This window comes from Sander vitreus, chromosome 6 (genome assembly GCF_031162955.1).
Source record: "Sander vitreus isolate 19-12246 chromosome 6, sanVit1, whole genome shotgun sequence".
Classification (NCBI taxonomy): domain Eukaryota; kingdom Metazoa; phylum Chordata; class Actinopteri; order Perciformes; family Percidae; genus Sander; species Sander vitreus.
The window spans coordinates 20612645-20630867 of NC_135860.1; positions in this window are offsets into that span (position 1 = coordinate 20612645).

Genomic DNA, 18223 nt, shown 5'->3' on the forward strand with positions numbered 1-18223 from the left:
GAATCTCTGTGTCTTTATAGGGTTGAACCAGCTGCATCTGTGAACACTGATACCAGCATTGATCCAACCTGGGTCTTTGTAATGGACTCCAATAACAACTCCATTACTGCTGGCACACTGATTAGTGTGTAGGGCCGACTATAAAATTAGCTGCAAAGGAGCCTTCTAGGATGCAAACACACACACACACACACACACACACACACACACACACACACACACACACACACACACACACACACACACACACACACACACACACACACACACAGACACAGACACACACACACACACACACACACACACACACACACACACACACACACACACACACACACACACACACACATACTTACATATACTCACATACTATCCAATCAGGTACTGGGTAAACATATGCATGGACGGCACAGACATTACAAACTCACGCAGACGAGCCCACACCCACATACACACACATATTGTGTCAATAGTAATTCAGCATGTAGACAGAGATTAGCTGGCTACAGGAGAACAAAGGTGTCCCCTCCATTGGCAGCCTGACATCCTCCTCGTCAAATTTAAGCCCAGATATTGATTTCCCTTAACCGCTCTTTCTCTTCCTCTCTCTTACTCCATCTCTCCACTTCACTTGCATTTCACAGAAGAGTATGACGTGTAGTGGAAGTATGCAATGAGGAACATGGGAGATTGTGATGACATGGCAACAACTGCATGCACACAAACACCCCATGACCACTCTCTTTGAACTCAAGTTCAATGAGGGATATGTGTATCTGTCGCCTCTTTTTCTATAGGCACAAAGCGGGGCCTCGGTTGCATCGGGGGTAAAACCACAAGGCAAATTAAATCAATGGGCTTCCCACTGGCAGATGGCTCACTTTAACACTCAGTTAGCCTTTAGATAATTGAGGCGTTGACTCTGCGACGGTCGTAAAAAAACGGATGGCTTGTTTATACGTTTCACTGGAATAGATCAGCAGAGGTTAAATAAATGAAATCCCATTTGTCAGGGAGAGGAACCCTGGTAATAATAAATGCCCCCCTCCACGCCCCCTCCCTCTGCAAACACCTCCACTGTTTGGCCTCATAAATAGAGAAGGAGAGGGAAGATGTTACCCACTCGCCCCAGCAATCCGCGCAGCTTGGCCGCAACGCCATTTTGCCATTGATAGGGTAGCCCTGTTTAATGAAACGGTCCTTCCTTCTCCCCGTCTCTGCTTGTTTTTCGGCCCTCCTCCCTCCTGCACGCAGTGTGATAAGTAGCAAACCAGCGAAGCCTGTAATTACAATCTTACCGAGGAACCCTGGCCCAATCTGTGTATAAATCTCGCCATCCAATTACAAGATGTAATAATTTTGCAGTCAAGCTGGTAATGAGGTCTAATACTCATGCATGTGATAATCCCCCCTGGATGCTGACTCTATCAGATGTTAGCTTTGTAATTATACTGGCAGAAAATCATTATTTCATGTTCAGCAGAAAAATGAGCTTGGTGGGGGGAAGTTAATTTTCTCTATGCTCTGTGAAGCATAGACTAAATTTTAATGATCTAATCATTACCCCTGACTATCCCCGGCTGCAATTGACCCATGTTACTTGTGTGAGGCAACATTTTGCTCGTTTAAGAGTCCCTGATATGCAGTAAGGTTTGCCAGGTAGGAGCCTTTTTATTTAGTAATTATACCACAATAAAACTATTATGCTAATGATATGGAAATCGATATCGTTGGGCTGCAGTGTCATTTAACAGCTGCACGGAACATAAATCACATTTTTTAATTGTAAGCAGTTAACATTTCCACATTATTGCTTTGTGTTTTTTTTTTCCTCCAAGTGTTAGTATGTGTGTGTGTGTGTGTGTGTTTTTAACGTTTGAAGGGTTGATACCAACAGTGAGAGAAAAGGTCAGCCGCTGGTGTCTATGAGCTGAGAATGTCTCTGTTCCATCCTTTCTTGCTCAGATGTAAATATCTCCAACATGACACCAGCCTGAGTAATGCAGTATATGTGCATTGCTATTGACTGTGATCTATACAGTAGACACCAAATACTGAAGAAGACGTGTGTATTTTAAATAACTCAATAAATAAATAATTCAAATTACACTCTGGTTGTACGGTAATTTTAGCACAAAAAAGATGTGTGTGTCACTAAGCGATAAAGGCAGGGTACATGGAAAAAGCTCAAGACTGGCGTCTTTGTTTTGTTTTTTAGCACTCGTCATACAGCTTGCACATGCAGTTGCATAATGTCATTACATAAATACAGCAATTAAAACTTGGGTCGTGCGAACATCTAATTAGTCTAGGTCCCGTTCTATGATTATGATGTTTTGAATGCATGTAAACACCACATTTCAAGTTTGCAACACAAAGCATGTGACAGCTTTCAGTCTAGTAAACAAGAAACAATAATCTTACTCTGTCGACATTCTTCCATTTCATCAAACCCTGGCACTGTTCAAACCGTAAAATATGTAAAAAAGAAAAAAAAGTTATATAATTAGTAACAGAAACTCATTTTTAAAATTGTATTTCAAAATTCTTTACGGTAAGACTTACAACCAGATAATAATTAAACAGCTGCTATGATAAGCTCATCTCAGCAGGTTTACCTCACTTGAACTTTAGAAGCTGCTGCTGTTGCCGACCGATCATGGTTTAGCAATGAGACTGTTTTGCCTTTGAGAGCTCAGCCTTTAAACCCCTTCAATTAATTATTTTTGATGTACTATTATTATTATTATTATTATTATTATTATTATTATTATTATTATTATTATTAGCAGAATTAGATGAAGTAGTTATAGTGGAAGTATTAACATATACTACCAACTTTTTGCATCAAAATAGAAATAAGAAACAACTGTAATACTTCAAAACACCTGTTTAGGTAATAAATAAACGTGTAAAAATGACAGTAAGTAAAAAAGAAAAATATATGAATAATGCAACAAAACATGAACGTGGAGTGCATTTCTTTTCTTTTTTTTGTATTTACATACAGTACCAGTCAAAAGTTTGGACACGCTTTCCCATTTAAGTAAATGCAAAAATGTGTCCAAACTTTTGACTGGTACTGTATGTGTTAGATATATTTTATTCTCATCAAGAACACTGTGTTGTGCACTGATAGTACACATTCTAGACTTAATTTTAAAGTGATAAAAGTGTATCTGTGCTCAGCTATCTGTGTGGAATTCAGGCGTCTGAGATGTTTCAGGTTACCACGGGGCCACAATGAGCAATCGTAGCAGTCCGATAAAACAACTGAGACGACAGGACGCTTATAACACCACATGAGTAGACAGCACAGAGAGGTGTAAAGCAACACAGGGGTGTCAGGGTAAGTAAAACGTGGCATGCATGCAGCGATAAAATCTAAGCTCAGCTGTCCAGGGGTCACGGCTGGCGGAGCGCGAGATATGGTAGTTAATAGAGATGATTGATTATAGCGAGGCCGACCCAATAGCGTCTGAAACATGAGAAATTATTAAACACATGATCTGCGTTTTTCAACAAAAGCTGTTTTTTTGGGGAAATGATAGAGTCAGATGCAAAGGTTTAATATGCAGATAATATACAGACAAGGAAGGACAAAGGTTAGGCTTTCTGACAAATGTTGGCCTAATCTGAATATCAGTAAATGTCAAAGCTTACACAGTGTTTTGTGTCCCCAGTAAAGTTCACTGTTGATACATATCCTGTTTACAGTTTTATGCTTTTGCCAAACCTGACCAGTTTATATGAAGATTACACGTTTATTATGCAAGTGGATTTCATGATAACACCATATGCGATGAAGTTATCTGTAGTTTATTGTGACTGTTCAATGCAGATACATATTGTTTTTTCCAATGAATGTGGTATACACAAACATATTGTTGTCTTTATTGGACGAAATCAAAGTGCTTTGATTTACTTTTATCAATATGTAATTAGCACGTGTGTATACCTTGTGTATCTTTCTTTAGGAGAAAATAGCTCATCTATCACATTAAACTGGACAGGGATTATCCCAAAGGTAACATGGAACTCTGCCAAGTTGTGATGTGATTTTGATATTTACCTAAAAGAGTGACTCTTATCACATATTTGACATGCAAAAAATGCAAACATATTGGAGACTTTGCCTGTGCCCTTGACACAGTTATTGTTGTATGAGGGGCATCACAATCTAAGCAGATTATGTTTTCATATGTGGTCCCTCAAGGAGTGATATTGAAATCAGCATGCATTGCGCACTGGGGCATACTTCACCTTTTTCTCAGCATGATGGATGTGCATGCTACACCAAAGTGATAAGAGTCATTATTTGATGATCAACCATCCATTGTATAGCATATATTTAGTAATCCTCATAAATAAGGTTCAATAAATCGTGTATGTGTATGACCTAATGCTGCGTAATATTACATCAACATAGTGGTAACTGACACTGAGGATTTGGGTCTAATTTCACGTTTGTGATGTGTTCATTTGGAGTAAATGAATTTGAACAAATTAGTGGAAACAATGTATTAGTTTTTCTTCGTTCTGTAGCGTGGCCCACAATATCCTTAGTGGTATTCAAACACACATCCGGTTTTAAATTCTCAGAAGAGTCCTGTTTTTGGAGGGATAAGAACACTTACTCTTACTTCCAATTAGATGTTATTTAAATGTTATTCAAGGGCCCCTCTGCATCTGGCATCCATGCCATGTGAAATTTATTTATTGAAAGTTTTGGTCACACATGGAAAGTTAAGCAGATGGTGCATCTACACACACACACACACACACACACACACACACACACACACACACACACACACACACACACACACACACACACACACGCACACACACACACACACACATATGCGCACAACACCATCAAGAGAGCCAGGGAGCGTGGGGCCCCTTTGTATCCTCCTTTCTCTCCTCTCCTCTTCTACTCTCCATTCCTCCCCCCTCTCCCGATGCCGTTATATGTATTATCTTTATGCCTACCCATCTCTGGACACGGACGCCTCTTGTTTCGCCATTTTAAACAGATCTAATCAGCAGTGTGTTAAACAAGAGTGGATCTTTTATGCATTGGGTGTTAGGACAAGCAAATCACCGCTGTAGATCAACCGAATAAACAACTCCACCCTGATTCAATTACAACAGCTGGGGTCTGTGCTTTTATCTGGCGCGGACATCATTTCAATCAAAATGTAAAATAATCCAATCCAATAGCTGAGATAGGATACAGACTGCTGAGTTTAGTTGTTTTATTTAAAAAAGAGAAAGAAATACAAGGCATTCTCTGCTCTCTCTTTCTTTCTGACAGCTATCAAGAAGTTCCCATTCCCAAACTCCATTACCTTGTGTAATAGCATTCAAAACTGAATTGTAAGGAAGGAGAGGGAGAGATTGTCGGCTATATTTTTTATTACTGAAAGCTGTTTTCCAAGACACAGCCTGGTGCACTTTTATTCATTTAATTAACAGTGGCATCAAATTCTTCTTGTCCCCTTCATGGACCTCATCGCCTTTTTGTCTTACAGGCAACAGCAATTATTGTATAAGATCATACTTAGCGGGAATTGAAAAGTCGGCATAGGCGGTATTAATGGCAAGTTAATGTAAATGTTTTCTCTCTAAGTTATGGATTTGATGGCAATAGGATACAGGCCACTGCACTTTAGCCCACTTTAATTAACTGAGCAGAATGCACCATGACAGAAATTTGGAACAATCTTGAGAAGGAAGAAAGAGAGAGACAGCATACGAAAGAGAGAGAGATTTCTCTCAATAATAATGTTCAAGGAAATTGAATGTAGGAGAATGTACAACAATGTTAATAATATGGCTTGGTCTATCTACAATAATGTAATCTAATAGAAAGCAATTAATTTAGGACACAGGCCACTGCACTTTTTACTCATTTAATTAACACATGGGATATTTGCAAGGAGTTGGAATATAAAGCTTTATCAAGTATTACACCTCCCCTGTCACACCATGATATGTGGTGGTTAAACTCTCTCTGAGGTAAATTATACATAGTGTAAGCTGTATATATGTATATGTAATGAACTACACTTTATGCACTGTATATTTTAGTATATTGTTTTTTTAAGATGTAAAAACTAACCAGTGGGCACTTTAGTAAACATCGTCTTGCAAATTGTATACCAATGATTTAATACTAAAGGCAATACAAGTTCCAATAATGAAGTATTATAGCATTTATGGTCATGTACCATTTTGCAGTGGGAAGCAAACTGTTGTTATGTATAGCTTTATTTGTTGGAAAAGGACCATGGTCATGTACAGTACAGGGTTAGGTCAGTAAGAGCACAACCAAATTTTTGGCAGCAAACCAAAACAACAAACTGAAACTTCCTAAATGCTGCAACTGAGCTGCAGAGTTGGGTGTCAATTAATATTGACATCAGCAGCACTAGAAACCCTCTCATTTTGTAGGGAGACACTTATGTGTCAGTGTTAATATTAAACATACTGTGGAGCTTTTTTGACTACCTTGGTGATCCCTGCCAGAAAGGTAGGCAAGGCTCCTCCAAGTTGTCCGACTTTGTCTCCTCCACTGAGGACATGTTGGTCACATTTAGGAGTTCCTCATAGTGTTCCTTCTACTGTCTGACAATACCCCTCCGCACTCTAAGGTCATCCCATGCTGAGAACAGCCACGGGATGAACCCTGCCTCCCACTGGGAAGAGTGCTTTGTCATTTGACGATCCTTCGCCGCAGTCTTCCTGAACTTCTTCCTCACCGGGGGGCACCTGGGGTCCTCACCCCACTGGTCCCCTAATACCAGTCTTCGTCTCGCTTTGCCAGACCATCCGCCACAGCGTTGCAGACGAGGGTCTAGCTAGTCCGCACAGCATTCTGGGATGGGAGAAAAACGTGCTCTCGTTTATTGGCATTTCTTTAAACCAATTACAATTGTCTTGGGCGGTGCTAAGCACCGAGCGGAGCCACGGTGCTGCTGCAATATAGCCTCAGGAAGGAATTAGTTTTGGTGGCGCATGTGTACGTTCAAAAATTGTTTTAGTCGTGCAACAGAAAACTCAGATTGGACACATAGTCTAGCTAGCTGTCTGGATTTACCCTGCAGAGATCTGAGGAGCAGTTAACCATAGTCCTCACAAATCAACTGTAGTTTAAAATTCCAACACAAAGAAAGCGGAAGGTAGCGGCACATCCAAAAACGGACACCCAAAAAGAGTGACGGCGGAATTTCTGGCAGAACCAGAGCAATCCCGGAAGTGGAACGTCATGGATATAGACTAGATGTTCCCTGACCCAACCAGGCCTGAAAGTCCAAACTACTAATTTGCATTTACCAGGTCTATCTGGCAATTAACCTGCTTCCTGCAGTCAAATAGCAGGGGGTTCTTAACCTTTTTGGGTGTTGGGACCGGCAAGCTCATTCATTCTACTTCAAAAGAAAGCTGATTCCCTTGTTAGCTCGGTGTACACACATCAGTGCTGAAGAGTGGTTCAGAACCAGGACACTAAACTTAATGCATCATTTATGCACACTGTCACTCCTTATCATCTGGCCTTTATTGCTCGCTCAGGCAGGTAGACGGCCCGGTACTGGGTTGCGGCCAGACAGAGTAAAACTCTTGTTCTTTTGAGAAAATTCCATATCATGATAGGCTATGGAGAAAAGGAGAGATAGAGTTCCCAATAACCAGGGCTTAGCTCACCTTTGCCTGCCAGCCCATATTCACCAGTCCTACATCTAAACTAAGCTGGTTAGCCCACATGGTGGTGGCCCATTCTGCTCGTGCTGGCCGAGGATGACCCGGCCCAGTGGGTACACGCCCAGCCACCAGGCACTTGTCTACGTATGAGCTCTCCTGCCATGCCTGGATGCAGGAAGGGGCGCCAGTCTTGTTTGTTTATTTTGGTTTATGTTCATGTCAATTTGGGTCTGACTTGTCATGCTGAGAAATGATTTGAATCACTAATGCAAAGAGAAATAAATGGCATGTTCTGTATTCTTCACTTTGTACTTTTAATTAATAATAACTAGGCGTGTAAGAAAGTCTGTACCGTTATCCTCCAGAATCCTTAAAATTCGACAAATGTGTTTATGTTGTTGACAGTTTTCTTTGATTTATTCCTGTTGATTGCTGGTTTGAACAGAAAGGAGATCCAAGTACAGGCAGTGCAACGTCTTCCTGCTGTCTCCATTCAATTCCTCTGTGACTAAGTTACACTAAGTGCACAGAAGTTGTTACCAGTTCCCACACATATTGACTAATGGTATAGGTAATAAAAACTTCATTTTTTATTGAATTGTCCCAACATTGATTTGATCTCCCCCTCCTTTTTTAAACACACATAGTAAAGGTTATAGAAGTATGAAGAAGGAGAGGAGGCACACTGCCACTTTCCCAGCTCCCTCACACCCAAACAAGCATTTTATAATTCATCACCAGGCCATGACAGATGAGTCCTGCTGGAGAATATTAGAAAATGTCTCAAATCTCATATATATGCTAATGGTATGCTGAGACCGGTTGGGTAGTGTGGCAGACTTTTTAATCTGCTCTTGCTACTACTAGGACCACTGAGTGAAAGTAGAGGAGACAAGTCATTGCACTTCAACAATTCATGATCAAACAACTTTGGTTTTGGAAAAAGGACAGAAAGACATGGGGAGAAAGAGAGTGAAGAAGATATTATAGAGAGAATGGAGTAAGACAAAAGAGGGCAGGTCGTGTTCTGGTAATTTAGCCAATGTGTGAGCAGAAACTCAAGCCTTTGACCATAAAAGATGTGGAATTAGTCTTGTCAGCGCCCCTTAGTCACCATGCTGCATTGCAATCCATTTCATTTTCATTTTGATTTATGGCATTTTGTGTTCTGCATGGATACATTATGCATTCCTGTTTAGCGAGGGACTTGTAATAGAGATATTACTGTAATAAAAATATGTATGCCCAATGCAGTTATCTGCTGAGCTGAAAAAAAGTCAAAATATGTTGTTTTTTTGTTCTCGCTTTGCAATGTATTAATGACAATTTGATGGTAACTATAAGTAGTTACATTATACAGTCCACCAAAAAGCAGATAAACATGAGGCATTACAATTTGCATTACACTGATTGTCGGTGACATTATTATACTCCACCACATGTTTTCAGTGATAAAGTGAATTGAATAATTGAAAAGGACTCACCCTCCCCATGAAATGATCTTTAATATGTTATTTGTCAACTATGTAAATTTTTCTAACCCTTAAATAGAAATGGAATAGAATGCAAATATATCAAAACTTGTATGTATTTGAAATGTGGTTTGCATCCTTCTATTTTAATATATTGCATCCATGTAAGAGCACCTATCTTTAGGTACTGTTTCATGTTTGCAAAAAGTCTACCTTCCCTTTTCTCCGAGTCTCCTTCTTCGAAAACCTGTGCACGTCTATGCAAAACATACACTTAAAGTGATAACATAATCACTCAAAGCCCACGACTCCCTGCTCTATTGGAGCTTGTGATGAGGCATTAATAACAGTGAAGCTGGTGCTTTACTTTTCATAAATTACATATGTCAAAGATAAAACTGCTTTGTTGAATGCCCATAGGTTGGGTTGGGCACTGGGATAATAAAGGTACACATAATTCTAAAGGACATCCTATTTCAGTCATTTTGAATAAAAAACAGAAAGATGCAGCAATACATTTGAAACAGCCATTTTTTTTAAATGTTAACCTTTTGCTTTCTAAATCATGCAATACAAGAAACTAAATGAAAGGTAGTCAAACAAGTGTTTGACAACGAATTTCAAAATGAAACCTATGGGAGTGCAGCTGCATCGTTTCTTCTAAGAACTCTTTACTTGGTAGTATGGATTTAAGCTGCTGAGGGCAAACTTGGGTTGGCTTATCAGGGGATTAAGTAAGAGTTATTTTCAACAAGGGTCATTTCCAGTTTATTTGAAACCCTTTAACTGCTTACTGTGGCAGTCACCATGGAACTTGACCTTGTTTCTCTGAGACTTCTGAAAAAATAAATCAAATGTGCGATACAATACGTTCTGATTGGGGTGTACTTCTTTAATCTCACTCCAACACCTGTATTCTAAAGCATTTCCTATTGCTTTGATACACCAGTAACTGATTTAATTGTTGCCGCTTCCCACATTAAACAATATGTCTCCTCTCATTTGTTTGGATTACATCCAACTTCCTGTTTTTTTTCTGTCTCTATAGTCCTCCTCCTGCCGAGGAGACCTGCCTTGTCTACTAACTGACAACAGTGACAGAAAATTATTACACGTCATTACACTTCTTAAATCACAATTTACCCAGCCTCAGCAAATTATTCTCTGGTGGGTGCCAGGGGTAATGGAAACTGTCTTCTCCACTTTGCGTCCGGTGCCTCTCCTGCTCTGTCAAAACCACACCAAGTGTCTGTCTTTAGAAGTGGTTCTCCATGTTCTTTCCTTCTCCTCCCTTCCATCCTTCCTCTCATTTTCCTTTCCTTGCTACTTTCTTCACTTCTTTGTTCCCCCCTTCCTTTTGCCATTTGTTCTCTCCTCTGTTTTTAAATCAAAAGGACTCCAGTGTGTCTCCTCAGGCTGACATTGTTTGTTGCTAAATTAGACATCATACAGGTAACCGAAGGTGCGGCACTCAGGCGTCTATTCAATTTGTTTCTAGATGCAGTAGTACTGACAGGATGTTGTCTTACTCAATTTATTTAACTGACTGAGCAATGACATATTTCTTCTCTTCTTCAGGCGTGACGTACTGTGGTTTTCAGCGAGTTTTTCAAGAATCAAAAAGCAAATCCGTTTATAGCCTCATACTGTATGCTGTGGATACTGCCAATTAGTTCAGCATAAAAGACAAACCCATTTCCCCCCCACCTCTGGATTGGACTATTCATGGCCTTTTAGCATGACTTACAACAGGCCTTATGGGCTCCATTTTGTGCTGGCAGTGTTCATAAGGGGAAACACATCTAGCCTCTAACCTTTTATTTTTAATGGCTCCTCCCTCTTTCCTTTCCTTCTCTGCCACTGTATTTGTGAAACACTTTGTTCCTCTTCCTCACAGTCTGCCTTCTGTTGTCCTTTTCTCTATACCCCCCCCCCCCCCCCTTTCCTTTCTTTCCTGGTTCTGTCTAACCAGACAGAGGCCAAAAGTGCTGTCTTTCCCGATGGCCCACAGAGCTCCCACATTTAGAGCAGTAAATACATCCTCCAGACATTTGTCTCAGCTTTGTCTGAAATAATTTGGGGGAGCTGGTAGGCCAGGATGAATGGGCCTGCCTGGCGTTAAGTGCCCCCAAAGTGTCCAGGGACTTAAGCAAAGAGAGACAGAGCGCAGAGCGAGAGCTGGAGACTGAGTAGAGGGGGGAAAAGAAGAATAGAGAGATAGTGGTGGGAGAGAGGGGTAGAGAATGAAGCATGTTATACCCCGATCATACTCCTTTACTCCCCCAATTGCCTTCTACTCATCTTCTATACCTTTTCTTAACATCCAGTCCGCCCTCCCTGCCTGTTCCATTACGCCTCAGTGGGAGAATGATGATGAATCGCCTGGCTGCGAGGAAGCAAAATATACCAAGTCTGGTGGGTTTGGGAATTGGTTACGTACTTCTGCAGAGCCCTGACCTCATAATCGCTTTGAGCCTGCAAGGACCTCCTGATTTATAAAGTAGCCATTGATTAATGCCCTTTTAAGTGGACAAGGCAGGCCAAAGACACAGAGGCCCAACCACTCAAACATGAACAGCACAAGAGAAAAGAGTGTGTGTGTGTGTGTGTGTGTGTGTGTGTGTGTGTGTGTGTGTGTGTGTGTGTGTGTGTGTGTGTGTGTGTGTGTGTGTGTGTGTGTGCGCAAAAGCAGTGGCTGTGGCAGCAGCCGGTGAAATAACATGCAGTCTGTGTGTGAGTTTAGCAGTAAAGGTAATTGTGGCAGCAGCAGCTTCTCGCCAGTCAAATCTTCCTGGCTATAAATCATTGCCGTTTGGCCTCTCTTTGACACCAATTGCTGCCTGTCCCCAAAGCCTGCCTAAAGCCTCTGTAGGTCAGCAGCAAGCTCTTTATACGTCTTGTCAGACAGACAGGCTGGGCAGATAGTTGCTGCTGCTGCAATGGAATATGTGATGGTACCATGCTGTATGTGTTACAACATGTAAAACTGTCTTGCATAATGATCAGAGACAATGCAAAATAAAGCTAAAAAAAAATCTAGTCAAAATTGAGTTAAAGACTGGAATCTGACTTTTTTCACATTTGTTTTAACATTTAGAAAAGAAACATTGTGCCATATAAATGTAGCCTATAGTTCAACATAGATTTGCAGTAAAAAACAGTGCTAAAAAAAACTAAACCAGCCAAAACTGCAGTATCGCTCTTTGGCTTGGTAATCTCGGTTCTCTAGAACCCGCTGTCACACTTAACTTTGTGTCACAAAGAGACAACCAGACATCTAAAGCACGAGAGCTTTACCAGGTGTTAGCTGGAGTACTAGCCAAGGCTAGCCTTAGCTAAAGCTAAAGCTAATTTACACCTATTGTTTTTTCCTTGTAATTGAAAAAATATGGATTTTGATGAACCAAAATCTTGGTAATTCAGTTAGTTATTCTGCATGACTAAATTAGGTAGCCAAATCCACTTAGCAGAGTATCGGTAACCAGTGTGAACTGCAGTTCCACAGTCTACACTTGAAACGGCCTAAACATAAAAGGTTTCCGATAAGGCACAATTTTTGTTTTAAACTTTATTTTTTTATTTTTTGTATCTTGAATGTAAATAGTTAAGCATCACAAATATGCAGATTTGGATGTGACATCATCTAGCGACTTTTCAAGCAGGCTTTATTTACTTTCCATTGGAAAAGTAGGAGTTGGCAACACTGGCAGTAACTTAACTCAAGTGAAATTCATATGACTTGGTGTGGTTAAGCTCCATTGACATCTACAGTAAATATAATAAGTTTAAATAAACAACATATGAATAGCAGATGGACAAGCTGACACCTAGCAAAACAGAGATAACACAATCACTACGAAGCAGATAACACTCATGTGTTTGGAAACTCATAAAATCACTTGGAAGTTTTAAAATGATAATATTTTAGTATTGGTGATTTTGCTTAATGACCAGATGTATCATGGAGTAAGTTGACACAGGGCACCTAGCAGGTCCTCAGGTCATGTCATGAGACGGTATTTAGGGGTCAGAAAGGCAATCCTGGGCCTTTCCTACGACAAGTCTCCCTCTGATCTCATTACGTTACTCCAATTAGACAGTGTCACTTTCTATTTCAGAGTCAGTAAGTCAGGCTGTAATTCTGCTCGACTCTGTCTCCTTCTTTTATTGCTGCGTGAGACCAGAGACTGTCTGAGTTATAATTGAATGAAGGCTGATTAATTTATGGGGTGTTAATTGCTGAAATTGGTGGTGGGAAGTGACAGACACAGAGTGTACCATTTCACAGGTGGTGGGGAGGGGATTTACTGTAGAGGAATTTAGATAGAAATGTTTGATTTTAGCATCACATTTCTTAAACAAAAAAGCAATAACCGTAGAATTGGTATTTGAAAGCATGATTCACCCCTTTGAGGTTTTTGTATCCTAATTTGGAGATGTTAAATGTGCAACATTTACTATATATGAGCACGCATTGAGATTCATTGTTATCGTCTGCGCAGGCAAAGCCGAATGAAACAGGTATGTTTTTTTTTTCAGATATAATGTTGACCATGTTCCGCTTCACTGAGTATGGTTTCACCACGCCGATGAGGTGACATTTTGAAACCTATTTTTCTCAACGTAAAACTTTCCCCTCCTTGTCTCTCTCACAGCGCTGTGCTCCCAGATTGACAGCTTGCTCTCCGGGTTCTAGTGGAGGGTTTGAAAGGAAATTTTGCTCCGGCGAGTCCTTTCCTTCCCTCTCTTCACCTGCGGCAAGCAAGATGGCCTAGCGTGTGGGAGAGACGTGGCGATGGGGGGACGAGTCTTCCCCGTGCAGTGGAAATGGCAGTGTCAATTAAATATCACTTTCAATTTCCTTGTTTTATGATCCCCGGGCTACTAAGCACCAATAATCCCCCCTCGGCAGGCCCTCCTACCTTGTCTTGAGGAAGATTGATTACACTTGTCGCCTCCTATAAAAAAGACATTTACATGAAAATAAGAAAACAACTTCTTTGTTTGCATGGAAGTGAATCAAGGAAAAAAGCAATTCCCAATTTGATTTTCATACAAAGGCGAGGCAAGATAACAATCTCATGGCGTCTCATCTCAGTGAGTTTTGGAGGTAGAGCAAAGAGGGGGGCCAAGACGTATGTAGATTGAATAAAGCTGGCAAATTATTTTCATGCAATGTTGATGGATGTTGTCTTCACTCACACAATGAAGATGTCTCAGATTCTGCGGCAGAGATTGCTTTCGACATGTGTGTTACATGCAGTGTATTCAATATATTCCTGCCCTGAAGATTAATCGCATATAAAACACAAAATAAAAAAACTTTGACGGGAAACATTTCAGTAATATCATTACACTCCATCAAAATGGTTTTATACCATTTGATTTGTTTCTTTTTTTGTCAGCAGATGAAATCATATTTAGACATACTGAGTAGTTTAGAGTTTAGAGTGTTTGTGGTTTGAAAGAGAAGCTGTTCAATGTTTGTGTCATGCATTTTGTATACTGCGCATACTGCTTTCTCTACTGTTGCATGAGGAAGATAATTACGGTAAATATATTCAGTGCATAGATCATTGTGGTTTTTATTTTCTGTTTTTATAGTGTATTGCACGACTTTTATTTAACAATGTATGTACGTGTGCTTGTGAAAAAGTGCTGTTGAGCAAATAGGAAAGTGATTTTATAGCCTTCGAAATCTATGCTATTGGGAAAAAAAAGATTTTTCACTGATTCAGGAAAACCTGTAAATTGTGACCTGTGCATGTATTAATTTATCTACGTGAAAATATGGCTGAAAAATGACTGAAAAAATCATTGGTGTCTCACACGTATATGTGTCTGCCTTTTGTCTAGTGTGTTTCAGTCTGTTTCTTATATTAGAATTGTCCCCAAATTATAATACAATTCATACTAATATTTGTCTTTCTCAATTTATTTATATAGCGCATTTCATACACAAAAGGCAATTTAATGTGGTTTACATAATGCATGACTGTAGTTGCAGTTTAGTCGGCATGAAAATCAGCTTGCAGAGGCTTGCGAAGTAATCTGTTACAGTGACTATATCATCTTTAATTGCATCTCCTAACTATTACTTTAAAATTCAGATGAGAATTCAAATTTATTTTGTTAAGTGTACTATTGATTTATGGTGAGTGTGTATATGCTGAACCAGAAGTAGTCAAAGGTACAAGAGATCAGTCGTTGGCAGTATGTGTAGCCGATGTGTTGTTTGCCAACTAAAATAAGTACAATACATTGTGATCCCTTTATCCAAAAACATGGTTGCATGCTATTGTAATGTTATAATGTCACTCTTAGAAGATGCTGATAAGTATTTGTGCCAGAAATGGCTCTGAAAGCTTCCTAAAACTCACCAGCTTCCCTCTGTACTCGTCTGTGTAAAAATGTGCTGTACTGACTAGATTATTGGACCAACTTTTACTTTCCTTCAGTTGCAGTGGAAAGATAAGAAAGTATGTGAATACACGCTATGATGACTGAGGCTACTAAAAACATGCTTTACCAATAAATACATAAACAGTTTAATAAAAAAAAACACTTTTGGTCATGTAGGCCCTAATTTTGTGCCAATGCCAGGCAGGCAGTAACACAATTATAACCCAAAGCTATTGTCATCACAAGCATGTCTTGTGCAAGTGGTGCAACTGCGGATGTGCTGGCAGTGCAGTTCTGGCAGTTGTGGAGTGGAACCGCACTTTCATTTTTGCTTGTTAAAACTCATATCACAAGTACAAGAGCAATTTTTTTAGCTCTGACAGAGATGACAAAAACCTCTCCCAAATCACAAAATTACGTTTTCATGTATATTGAGTTTTTCCTCTTTGACTTTTTTTTAATTCATATATATGAATTAAAAAAAAGTCAAAGAGGAAAAACTCAATATACATGAAAACGTAATATATATATAAGTATATATATATATATGTCTGCTGCTTTTGAAAGCAATGAGAGGATCTGATGTAATTGGGCATTATTGAAAGGCACCAAACTCATCACATCAGGTAAGAATGGTGTTTGAATGCGAAAGTGGTTTGAAGCATGCAGTAAATTTGATAAACACAAACACACGCACACACACACACACACACACACACACACACACACACACACACACACACACACACACACACACACAGGGTGCAAACTACAGGGGAGCTAGGGGGAGTTCAACTCCCCTTAATAAGACATGGGCTCCCCTGAAAACATGATATGTGAAATTTTGGGGGGGTCTCTTAAAATATTGACAATGTGTCATTTTGACGTGCAATTTCAGTTTTGTGTAATGTGATCATCGTGGATTATTATGTGTACTATTGCAAAAATATCATTCGTTCATGCATGCCGGCGATTTAAACCTAATTCACTTCAATAAACATAACTATACATGCTATTCTTGTCATGAGCATCAAGGTGTGGCGGCGCTGCGGTGCAAATTCAACTCATGTTTATTACATGTTAACTCAAAGATTCGTAGAAAAAATATAAACGTTGGAGGCCATTAATCGGTGCGCAAAGTCCTTGAAATCCATTCTGCAGTTAACATTCTATAGCCATGGCAAAAAGAAAACAAGGCAGTTTAATACATTTTGGTTTCACTAAGAAATTGTGTAGCGATGATGTTAATAGCACGACAGATAATGTCCTCGCTGGCTGAAGATGGAGGTTGTAACAGCTCGTCAGAGGCCGGTCATGATCCTAACCCCTCTTGCTCCTGTCTCCCGTTAAATTGGAACAGCCAGCAGCGGAGAGACTGGAAGAGCCGATATACATGGCTGTTTGTTAAGGATGGAAGCTTGGGATGTATCGCTTAGGCCTAAGTAACTTTAACCGTTGTACATTTGAAATCTCAAAGACAGCCTGATGCTTTGTTTATAGCCTATTTGTGGGTGGCTGTATGCTGTTTGACCTATCAATTCCTGTCAATAAAGTGTAATAGGGTAAATCCTGCAGTGCATACACTTGTAGCTGTAAGTCATTGTAAGTCGCGAGCGCACGAAAAAGAAGAAAGTGGGCTCCCCCAAAGGCCACGGTATAGTTCTAACACTGCACACATATATATATACACACACACACACACACACACACACACACACACACACACACACACACACACACACACACACACACACACACACACACACACACACACACAAATTTAGCAGGGCTGAAAATAAAATAAAGAGGTAGAGCTTATAATAAAACTAAAAGTGAAAGTAAGTAGCCTATTATCTCTATCCCTCTCTCTGTTTCTCACAGTGAGACACACTGAATGATATGTCAGAAGAAAGGCAGTTCTCCCACTGCCAGATAAGGACATGTTGGAGACATTTACAATTAATTAACAATGTGATTAGTAATGTGTGTATGTGCTTCCTGTAATTTCAGGCAGCAGTTTTCTTGTAGAGTTATCTCAAACATGGTAACATTGTCTGACACACAACACGGCCTTGCAGTGGTCACTTTTGAGGAAATCAACCAGGCAAACATGTTTTCCTTTTATTTAGGTGTAGGTTTTTGAATTACGTTCTAACAGTATTGTATTAAATTTCACTTTGCCTAAGCTGATAGATTAAGCCAACGATGTCCGCAGGCCATGATGCCAAAAGAAAAATGTTTGACAGAGAGAAACATGAATAATAATAATAAATTAAATATAAAAAAATATAAAAATTGGACAGAGGCAGAAAAGTAGACAGGTGGCAAAGTAAAAACGGAGTTAGAAAAAGGCAGGGATGGGTTGGTGGGGGTCAAAGAGAGAAAAAGGGATTACACTGACTATTATCAGATGTAGCAACCATAGGTATTTCTCAAACAATGGCAGCAGCAGCTGATATGTCCATGCATATATGGTAAACAGTGAAGAGAGATTAGTTTGAAACCAAATCTCCTCTGTGCACCTTTAAGTCTTTTGTCAGTGCCACAGAGGCTGTGTAGCAACCGGGTGTGTTGAGCATGTTTACACAAAGCATAAGAGCATCGGTGTCCAATAATTTGTGTCTCACATGGTCTTTCACTAC